This window comes from Hoplias malabaricus, chromosome 8, assembly GCF_029633855.1.
Source record: "Hoplias malabaricus isolate fHopMal1 chromosome 8, fHopMal1.hap1, whole genome shotgun sequence".
NCBI classification, from domain to species: Eukaryota; Metazoa; Chordata; class Actinopteri; order Characiformes; family Erythrinidae; genus Hoplias; species Hoplias malabaricus.
The window spans coordinates 1,663,288-1,675,000 of record NC_089807.1 but is presented as its reverse complement, the minus strand read 5'-3'; the positions used below and the strand labels follow the sequence as shown (position 1 = coordinate 1,675,000).

At 44.0% G+C, this 11,713-nt stretch overlaps 1 protein-coding gene across 2 annotated transcripts in view; it reads left to right on the top strand.

The window, feature by feature from the left end:
- macrod2 (mono-ADP ribosylhydrolase 2) overlaps positions 1–11,713 on the top strand; it is a 1,000,902-nt gene that overhangs the window by 514,220 nt on the left and 474,969 nt on the right. The window lies entirely within an intron of this gene.

Here is an 11,713-nt window from a genome sequence, read left to right as displayed (position 1 = left end):
GATATCTGTCCGAACACAAATGGACCGGGCCCAGGTCGGGTCCAGACTTCATGTGTGGACTGACACGACCCAACGCCTGCTTTTGGATTTGTTACAGAGTTCAGTATAGAATCAACTGAGGCTTGATAATGAAATGCAGCTGAACACACTTGGAGGAGATCACTACTTGCTAATTTTCTTGGGGATTTTCTTCAGGATCAACTTCTTATCGTATCTTAGCTAACGTTTCTGATTATCTGTGTATCAATATATGTTTAACTGCCTTATTAATGCATTATAACATCTTAATAACTTGTTTTTTAGATCTGATATTCAAAGTGTTACGGATGCCGTTTACCACGGGTTACGTTTGTCTTTCAGTTCCATGTCAATATCATTAATATGTTACAAATATTATATTAAATCTACCTCTTTTTTCCTTCATTCCCTGTCCATTCTCTCAGCTCCATTAATCAAACCGGTCACTCTGTAGTCCATCTGTTGCTCTGCATACTTTGTCACCCCTCTTTCCCCCTGTTCCTCAGCGCTCAGGACCCCCACAGAGCAGGTGTGATGTGGTGGTGGATCATTCTCAGCGCTGCAGTGACACTGACGTGGTGGTGGTGTGTTAGTGTGTGTTGTGCTGGTGTAGAGTGGATCCTGTAGTGAGGAGCAAAACTTGTTCACACACTGACATCGTATGTAATGGAACGTTAAAGAGGAGACGTACTCGGGTGGGAGTGAGGGTTAGGATTGGGGTAGGTTTTCATAGAATGAATGGGGCCTGGTTAAAGTCCTCAGAAACTGGGGAAGAGACTGTGTGTGTGTGTGTGTGTGTGTGTGTGAGAGAGACAGATTTAGAGTCTTTGGTGAGGTGCCAGCATTAGATTGAATGCAGTGTGGACTGAACTCTGTCCATAGAGCTGTAAATGATTATTGACTCTCCACTCTGAGTTCTGAGGCCTAATGTTCTACCTTTAAAACCCTAACTTTAAAGGAGCAGTCAGTAATTTCCTCCACTGGGCTTTTCTGTGTGGAATCTGTTATGATCTGGACACCTCCGTGTGGAGGAAGGCTGGTCTCGGGGCGAATTATTTCACAGTTTACACAAAGTTTAAAAAATATAACTAACACATTAATTGTGCACTGTTTGTTTGTTGAGGTTCATGTGCAATTCTGAAAACTCAGCGTTAAACATCTGCTTCAAAATGTTCCCTAAACCTAACACTAATCCTAAATTTAACCTTAAACTTAATTAAAAACCAAATATTAAGAAATGACAGTGTCCTGTGCTTATAAACATAGCCCTAACTCTAATCTAAAGTCTAACCATAATCCTAATCCCAACCCTGGCACTAACCCTCAATGTAAACTTAAAGCAAACGATGATTCTAACTCATTAAAACGCAACAACAAACTTGTATCTAATTCTAACCCTTAACTCAACCCTAATCCCAGACCTGAGCCTAAACTTAATCTTAACACAAATCTACTGTACGCCCCGAAATGTATGAAATGGCATGTTGTGTAAATGACTCAGAATAACGCTGTGTTTTTGTAGCTCTTCTTTGGGTAAAGATTTAGTGTTGAATTGATGAAAACAGCGCCCCCTGTGGACACGAGCTCACTCAGCTACAAATGTTGATGAAGTAAAACGTATAAATGCTTTTTGAAGTAAAATATGTACTAACTTTTGAAGAGGTTCTTGGTGGGGATCCACTCTAAACTGCTTCAGAACTTGATAAAAATGTAATAAAATACAATAAAGAAAAATCTCTAGCGGAAATATTCATTAATAACTTATTGCTCCGTTAGCGTTTCTTTAATGGCCGAGAGCAGATGATTGTTTGATGAAGCCGAGGATGATGCTGGCACGCCGGACTGAAGATCCATCCCTCCTTCATCTGTCCGTTTGACTTTTTGCCCATTGGAAAATATGGCAAATTATAATCTGGAGGCGCAGATGTTCCCTGTAGAGAGGAAAGGAGAGGAATAGAGAGAGAGAGAGGGACCAAGAAAAAAAAAAAAAAAACCTTTAAAACATTTATTCGATTCTTCCTCTGCCCGCGCTTTTCGCTGTGAACTCATCAGGGGCTGAATACCGAGCCCATCTGCTGCAGAAACTGGGACAAACTCTACTTTGGGAGAGAGGAGGAATAAAAAGGAGCAATCTCCTGGCAAATAAGACTTGGCTGTGGCGAGTCCAAGGCAGAGACAAGATTCCAGAAGTGTCCATGTGGTAAAAGCTCCACACTTACTAATCACTGTGTCCATGCTGCGGATATGGCCGACTTCCCAAAGACGAATCTCCCATCCGTTCGTTCTGGAATTACCACAGAAAATTATCTCTGTATTCATGGTCAGCGCGGTCCTCAGCCACAGCTCGGTCGATCCACAGTGGCGCGTACTGAATTAAATGTGCCCTGCTGGGGCTTTATTAGCTGTACAAATAAAACAGGCTTATTTTACCTGTGTGTTTCTTACAGAATAAGAGTTTAACACGTATTTAAGAGGCCACATGGTCACGCCCACTGCCCTCTGCCATGTAGAATATTGAATGCAATGTTTTAAAACATTATACAGCACCGCAGTAAAGGTTTAAAACATGTCCCTCTGTTGGTTTAGAGGAAGTATTGCAAATCTTGTGTTTGAAAATTATATTTGAATTACTCTCCACTAAAACAGACACCAGCCATGAACATGTTTAAAGCATTTTTGTGTAGTGTATAACTGTGATTCTAAATTCAAACATTCTTTACTCTTTTATTTTACTGTAACTGAGTCGTGTTAGGTGCAGCAGGTAGGTGTCGCAGTCACGCAGCTCCAGGGACCTGGAGGTTGTGGGTTCGATTCCGGCTCTGAAGGAGTGTGGTGTGTTCTCCCTGTGTCTGCGTGGGTTTCCTCCGGGTGACTGTCTATGAGAAGTGTGGTGTGTTCTCCCTGTGTCTGCGTGGGTTTCCTCCGGGTGACTGTCTATGAGAAGTGTGGTGTGTTCTCCCTGTGTCTGCGTGGGTTTCCTCCGGGTGACTGTCTATGAGAAGTGTGGTGTGTTCTCCCTGTGTCTGCGTGGGTTTCCTCCGGGTGACTGTCTGTGAGGAGTGTGGTGTGTTCTCCCCGTGTCCACGTGGGTTTCCTCGGGGTGCTCTGGTTTCCTCCCACAGTCCAAAAACACACGTTGGTAGGTGGATTGGTGACTCAAAAGTGTCTGTAGGTGTGAGTGAATGTGTGTGTGTGTCTGTGTTGCCCTGTGAAGGACTGGCGCCCCCTCCAGGGTGTATTCCCGCCTTGCGCCCAATGATTCTGGGTAGGCTCTGGACCCACCGCGACCCTGAACTGGATAAGGGTTACAGACAATGAATGAATGAATGAATGAGTGTCGTATTAAAAGGCAGTTGCATTTTATTCAACAAAAAATAACCTAAAAATGAAGTAGTGTGAATGCATTAATCAATGATGTATTTTTTGAGTTTACCTTAATGTAAGTTTTAGAAAATTATAGAAATATATTGAGTACATTTACATTTTATGGCATTTTGATGCTCTTATCCAGAGCGACTTACACAGTTACTGGTATTACAGGGAGGCCAACACAGTGTTAGGAGTCTTGCCCAGTGAGTCTTATTGGTGTAGCACAAACTGATTGCCCAGGCATGGAATCAAACCCATGTCTCTCACATGGGAATCAATGGCGTTACCACTGTAAAGAAATGTATAATAACTTCAGTGTGCTGCCCCCTACTGGTTGGAGTCTAACTGTGGCTTGGTGGGCAGATATTGACAGTAGGAGTAGAGCTTGGAACATGAGCCAAATAGTAGCAAGGAATTCCTGCCTGGGAATTGAACCCTCATCAATCATGTTCTCTATGCTACATCAACTCTCCACATTCATGATACATGAGTCTCTTCATTTGAAGAGGAATATTTCAATGACACACAGATTCAGTATCGGCCTGTGTCCTGCGAGCTACTGCAGATGCTCTGTAATGACCCTGAGGCATGTCCAGCTCCATCAGAAATGCGACAGAGGAGGGGTGAGTCGATATCACAGATGTAAAGCTATGCTTGTGAGGTTGGATATAAAGGGCTTGAAATGGGTGCAGTCCTCCGTGTCGTCCCGGGGTTGTACAGATCCCAGAGACACTCCCAACATCATCATCTCCACATCAGTTATCGGGTGGTCCGGCTCGATAAATCAATGGAGGTCCACACTCAGGCGTTCCTACTCTTCTTCTGTCACTCCCTGGAATCACTTATCCACCGCACAACGAGCTGATGCTTTGTGTGGAGGACTTTCGAATGTTCATTAAGTTGTTTTCCAATGTGAGGGGCCGGATCGATACCCCCAGGCTCCTCGCTCTCACTCAGACACATGCACATCTCCTACTTGGTCTCCTCCTCCTCCTCCTCTGTCTAAATGTGTCTCAGCTTGGACTCTTTCTTTGAGAGAGACATGTACATTCCCTCTGCTTTACCCTTCAAAATCTATAGTTATTATCCTTGTTTGTACAATATTATATTATTACACAATTATACGCTTCATCCACAGTCACGCTTGATTTTATTTAGTGAGATTTCTGACAGGTGCTTTCACATTTTCGACCAATAGTGCTGCTGCTTTGGCTGTGGCAAGACTGAAAGGGTGGGGCTTGGTGCAGCAGTATTGCACAGTCAGAATGGAGTGGTGTGGCACTGTACCCATGAAAATATCTCACTGAACTGTATTACTCATACAGACATTCTTGAACAACACAACTAATAACTGTCCAACATTGTATTCACTTCCATTTAGCATTTAGATTGTGGGGAAACATACTCGCTGGTTGTACATTCAGTAACTCTGTGTCTTTTAAAGGAGGAGTGGTTTCTGTGATTAACCCTAATCCTATCCTTAACCCCAAACCATAACCATGAACCTAAACCCAACACTAATCCTAAAGATGGTCAGGAGCTGCAGGAGTGTCTCCTGTGTAAAGTCCTCTCACAGCAGTTTACAGCACTCATTTTGTGATTCTTCTTCAGGTTTGGAGTCTGTGTGGGTTCAGTGAAACAGCGCCACCAGTGGACAGGAGCTCACTTAGTGACTGTCCAAAAACAACCAATCATAACCAACCAGAGGGATATTGGAGTTGTTCTTTTAGTGATGTTTGTACTAATATTTGGAGAACTGTACCATCTGCTCAAATTCAGATCATAAACATCTCTTCTTCCACTCGCCACGTACTGTTTAAATACAGTACTACAATTAGACTCTCCTGGGAATAAGGTTTAAGGAAAGCACATTTACTAAATTCCAGGATTTGAGAAACCGAGGGCCAGTGGAAGAAGCTTGTTAAGTGAGTGTGTTTGGAGCGATGACAGCAGCTCACAGGATTGAGAGGGAAGAAGTTTAATAGCTTGCTCTTGATTTGACTTCTTTATGAAAGTGAAGGTTATCGATTGGGACCACTGTTGTTTGAGATAAGCCTGGCCTTGGAGGAAGCAATCTCGCGCTGTGTTCGTGCTCGGTGCATCTTGCTCGCTCAAAACAGGCCCCAATTACAACTGCACTCTCCTCATTTTCGGAGAAGAGGCTCTGCAGGCGTTGGTAACGGCCCATTCACGAACCTCCGCTCATCTCCATCTAATGCAGTGGGGTGTCTCTGTGGGGTCCTCCAGTAAAAAAAAAAAAAAAAAAAAAAAAAAAAAACTCTAATCATTTTCCCCATTTCTTTTTCTTAAAATGACTTTCTGAATCAGTGCCAGGACGAGATGGTCGATAGTTCCCAAGCTTTCAGGCTCTCGTGACCCTCTGAGATGGTTTCTTTTGTCCATTCTCAGCAGAGACAGAAAGAAAAGCAGGACATCACTGACCTCTGAAGACATCTGGACCTCCCAGTGAACCAGTGTGGCCTTGGTTCTTAATTGAATAGAACTGGACGTGCAGTGCTCTCCTCTAAGTGTGTTGAGCTCCAGTGACATAACGTTGTAAGCAGTTCAAAAAGAAGCAGGGGAGCATATACTGCCTTCATTATAAGAGCTTTACAGCATCTCTATGAGGATTTGATGATGTTCACCCACAAGAGCATCGATGAGATCAGGCGCTGGTGTTGGATGATATTGGGTGTTTACTTCTGGGTCACATACACCACCCAAACACATCCCAGAGGAAATGGATGGACCTCCATCACTCCAGAGAACACAGTTCCACTGCTCCACAGCCCAGAGCTGGGGTGCATATGTAGACTACCTCTCTGGTCAATGCTTGTGCAGCTGCTTTGGAGAGTCCAATTTCATTTCAAGTTTTCATGGAGATTATACTGACAGACTGTGCACATTGAAAAGACATATGGCCACAGAGGTTGCCAAAAATTCTATAGTGGACACACAGTGCATGTAATTTCATCAATTTAGTGTCGGTGACTACATGAGCAATTATCCTTCAAAATACTTTTGAAGTGTGTGATGATATTTACATAGTGAGACATGCACTAATGACAGTTTTCCACTGCATGGTACATACTCTACTGGACTCTACTCTCTGATTGGTCCCTGGTTGGTTTTCCACTCCCATAGCTTCCCCCCTGAAATGTATCTGGTGTCGTCTCTAACCCCGTCTCTAATGGGAACAGTGGTCGTTGAAAACCACAACAACGGCGGTGGTAACGTTAAGCGGTGTTTACTCATGGTGTATCGGCGTGTTGTTGTTGTTTGGGACTGAACACAGCTCCGTCATCAGTTCAGACAGATCAGTAGAGTTTGTTCCTTCCTTGTTGCAGCGTCCAGCTCTCGCTGGATTCTTTCGTCGGCCACCGATCCAAGGAGCGTTTGAACCTCTTCAAAAGACCACGGCGTCATTTTACGAGCTGCCGTCGTGAGTCGGATAAAAACAAACGTGATCTCTGCTGCAGCTGGAGATTTTACAGATGGAGAGTTGGTGCTGGTCGTCTGCGTTGCGTGGCGTAGAGTGACGACTCTCTCTGGACGATCAGCGCTCTGCAAGGTTTACACGCCATGGCGAGTCCCTACTCGACTCGCTCTGAACCACGAGAGAACAGCCACTAAACAAGAACCCGCTTCCAGAACCAGGACCTGATTCACCTGGTGGAGGAGGAGAACTCCAGTGTAGTAGTGTGGAAAATTCCATTACAGGATGCTGTCGGCTGGATGTTTTTGGTCGGTGGACTGTTCTCAGTCCAGACACTGAGGGGTTTAAAAACTCCAGCAGCACTGCTGTGTCTGATCCACTCTACACCAGCACAACACACACTAACACACCACCACCACGTCACAAAGTGTGCAGAGCAACAGATGGACTACAGCCTGTAACTGTAGGGCTATAAAATGCACTAGTTTCCTTAACCCTATCCCTAGCCTAAAGGAATCTTCAGAGACGTGTTGGTGTGGAGTGTCTGTGACGACTGTGTCAGTGTGTCTTCCTTCTGAAGTAGCTCTGAAGTAAATTGGATCTCACATTGTGAAGGATTTTATTATGAGTACAATGTTCTGATGAATTCAATTGTTTTTCTCTGCGTTTTTGCGTTCGGTGGGAGATGGCGCTGGGTGGTTAATGAAATCCTAGCAGTGTTGGCCTGGAGCAGATTGAGATCACATGGCCCTGAAGGTGCCCAGCAGGAGAGACAGATGGATGGATGTGACATCTACATCAGTGTGACTGCGACTTTAAAAAGAGAGCTGTGAGAATCTGGGGTTTTGGGGGGTGTCATTAGACTCCACACAAAATACTAACATTGTGATACAGCACGATACAGCCTCGGCAATCTGTGGACCGCCATGGAGCTGTGCCTCCTCTGTTTTATTTTTTCCTGTCTTTCCATCTATTTCTGTTCTGCTTTAAAGGGAACAAAATATGAACATGGAGTCCACCAACCAAAACACTCTGTGAAACAAGACCCCAGTCTGTTTCCTGTACACTGCCCGAGTCTGAAAACGCAGGATAAAAGAAGTCGCTCTGATCCTGCTGTGCTTCTGATGTCGCATGCCCTGCCCCTCTTCTGAGTCTGTCCAATCACAGCGCTGGACCCGTGTTTATGTGAGAGCACAAAGACGAGGTTAAACTCAGCAAAACAGACACAACGAGCGCGGAGAAATAAGAGCACTGAGTAAAAACGGAGAAGAAAGAGAACAGAGTGAAAACGGCTAAAAACCAGAGCTTCTGCTCCTCGCTCCTCACTGCTGTGCGCTCGGGGTCGGGGTGAACAGCGAGCGGCTCATTATCATTTAAAGGAACAGGTGCTGAAAGCGGGCGTTCTGAACAGGGGCTGTTTACACAGGGGGAGAACACTGCTGTGGGGCTCGTGGGGTTTGGACCAAAGCGGGTCACAGACGTTTCATTAAGAAACAGAACTGTGTTCCACTGTGGAGATGAGGAGAATGACTTTTCCTTAGTTTTTGTGTTCATATATTATATAAGCATTTGTGTGTGTATATGTGTGTGTGTGTGTGTGTGTGTGTGTGTTTGTATATGTGTGTGTGTGTGTGTGTGTGTGTGTGTTTGTATATGTGTGTGTGTGTGTGTGTGTGTATGTGTATGTGTATGTGTGTGTGTGTGTGTGTGTGTGTGTGTGTGTGTGTGTATGTGTGTGTGTGTGTGTGTGTGTGTGTGTGTGTGTGTGTGTGTATATGTGTGTGTGTGTGTGTGTGTGTATATATGTGTGTGCATGTGTATGTGTGTGTGTTTACATTCTACATACGTGTGTGCAGTTGTTTGCCTGAGTCAGCCACATGTGCTTGTTTTACAGCACCATTCAGGGCTCAGTTATGACACGTTTGGTCAGAAAGGGTTGAAAATCGAGCTGAGGACCATCACTTTAGGATTCAAAAGGTTTAAATATTTAATGACGTTGTGTGGTCGCTCACAGCCTTTCCTTGAAGAGACATAAAGCGAACCTCCCTGCAGCTCGTCCTCGGCTGCCTGGCTCCGAATGCTTCGTACCAACTTTGTGTTTAGTGTTTGTGTTGAGTGGGCCGCTCAGTGTGCCTCACTAATTAAAGCGCCTGAGATTGCGGGGGTGTCACAGACTGTTTGGAGATCTATAGGGGGTCCGAGCTCAGCCACGTTGCTTCTCTGCATATGTAATCACATTTAATTGCAACTCTGAGGATTGCAGAGCCTCCGCTGCTCCCTGGGTGCGCCAAAAAATCACCGCCTGGGTTCTCTGCTGTTGAACCGGGGGACAGAGCGATGCTGATTGCGCTGCTTTCACATGCAAGGTTTTTTTTTTTATTGTCGTCTTTCAATTATGGATTTATTTGAGTCACAGTGGGGGGGGGGGGGGTGGATTGGAGGAAGGGGGCTTGTCTTTCCACATCATTGAAGCAGAACAAGAGGGAATGCTTTGAGTGAGTCTCAGTGTCCGTCAGCATTCGTTGCAGTGAATGGAGGCTGTAAATGGACAGTGTGCGGTCGGCAGACGTGAATCTGAGAGGATGTTACTTTAGGGGCTGTGACTCTTTCACACTGTTGTTTTTACTCTCCAAACCACGGAGGCTTCAAATCTACTGGAACGGATGTCAGGCTCCGTCTTCACCTGCTCCGTCCCAAGGGCCAATCAATCACAATTCTTCAGCCTATCCATCACTCTCCAGGAGAAACTGCAGGCAGTTGCCAGCAACATATGTCTCATTTAAACACATGGCATACATCAGTCTACAAGTATTTCTTCTACATTAGACCCCCCCTTCCTTCTCTGGAGACAGAGGTGGGGCAGAATATCTGATCTGTGATCGTAAAACTTTAGGAGTTAACAGTGCACCAGCTGCTGCCAGCATTCTGTGCATGCCTTTATTTTTCTATTCTGATAAACTGAGCTCGGTGTCATGCACCAGTAGAACACATCGTTCTGAGTAAGTTTTGCTCGTACAGTGCTCCACAGACACATCAGATTAGTTTACAGACAATAGATCAAATATATATTCACTCTGTCATTTAAAAACGCATCAAAAAGTAAGTGTATATGACGTGTACAAGTCGATGTTAAAGTATTGTTGTGTGGTGTTTAATCGTAATTAAATACTCAAACATTCTCCCGTTCTTTAGTCGTTATTTTATGGTCAACACTGTGTAGTTTCACAAATCACAGCTGCCATTTTCCATCCATCCATTATCTGTAACCGCTTATCCAATTTAGGGTCGCGGGGGGTCCAGAGCCTATCTGGAATTATTGGGCGCAAGGCAGGAATACACCCTGGAAGGGACGCCAGTCCTTCACAGTGCAGCTGCCATTTTATTCTATATTTTTCATATTGTCTCTGTCTCCCAAAATACTAACTTTACAGAAGGAGGAAAACACGTTCTTAGCTTTTAATGGAAGTGAATATAAATAGAATTTATTAACAGTACTTTTGGAGCATTTCTATGGGTCTATTCCTGAAATCTTCACACAGGGTGAGGGACAGCTGCTGTGTTCAAAAGATGTAGTAACTAAACATCCACAAACACAGAGAGATGTTTTTCTTAGAACAGTGACGATGTGACTCGACTGTTACTGACGCTGTCATTACATCAGTAAATATTTATGATCCAGTAGAAGATTCTCACAGAACGACCATGTGGTGGTTTATTGAACGCCTCCAAAACCCTAAACTGTTTCAGAGAGGCAGGAGACTGTGTTTACTGTTGTGTATAATGATGTTTTAAACCTGGCAGGGCATAAGTAATGCTTCCTTCTGGTCCCTCGTCCACACTTTAATGCTCTCTTTCACATCTCCAAAAGTCTATAGTGGGACTGTCAGCTCTATTAGCTCTGAAAAGGCTAATTGCCTGATTAGCAGGCTGCTTCTCTTTAAGGTCAGAAAAAGCTTATCAGTCCATGGTGGAGATGTGACTGTGGCGTCTGGCTGAAGCCACAGTGGATCATTTTACACACACTGGGATGTGATTTCTTTTTTTTTTGTTTTTTCTGCGATTTGATGGATATCTGAACACTTTTAGACATAGGTTGGAGATTATGGCTCAGATACACAGTTATGGTTCTGAAATCCCACCTAGGCAGTGTTCTTGTGGCTGGGTACTATCAAATCCTCACAACAATCTACTCATGTCTAGTGTAACCCCGGCCCCCTAGTGGAAAACAAGTGGTTACTACATCAAAAAAAGATATATTCCCAGTTAATACTCCCATAAATTCCCTCACTTCTCCCCTTCTCTCTGAGTCGTATGCTCTCATTATTGTGGAGGGGACATGTCCCACCTGCCCCCCTGGTTACTATGCATTCATTCATTAATTCTCTGCAAGTGCTTCATTCTGATCAGGGTCACGATGGGTCCGAAGCCCACCCATATTCAGTGGACGCAAAACAGGAACTTTCTTTCTTTCTTTCTTTCTTACTTACTTACTTACTTACTGTCTTGCTTACTTGCTTTCTTTCTTTCTTACTTTCTTTCTCGCTTACTTGCTTTCTTTTTTACTTTCTTTCTTTCTTTCTTTCTTTCTTTCATACTTCTTTTCTTTTTTTCTTGCTTACTTTCTTTCTTTTTTCTTTCTTTCTTACTTACTCACTCTCTCTCTCTTTCTCTCTCTCTCTCTCTCTCTCTTTGACACATGCAAATGTTGGTTTTGCTATACTTGGGAGGACCTTCTTTGAAATAATGAATTGTGCAGCTATTTAACACTAGACCCAACCCCAGACCCAACCTTAACCGTAACCTCTATAACGAGTAATAATTTTATGCTTTTAATTTTTCACAATTTTTGTTTAAAAAAAAAGGTAGTGCTGTATAATTTATTGCACAATT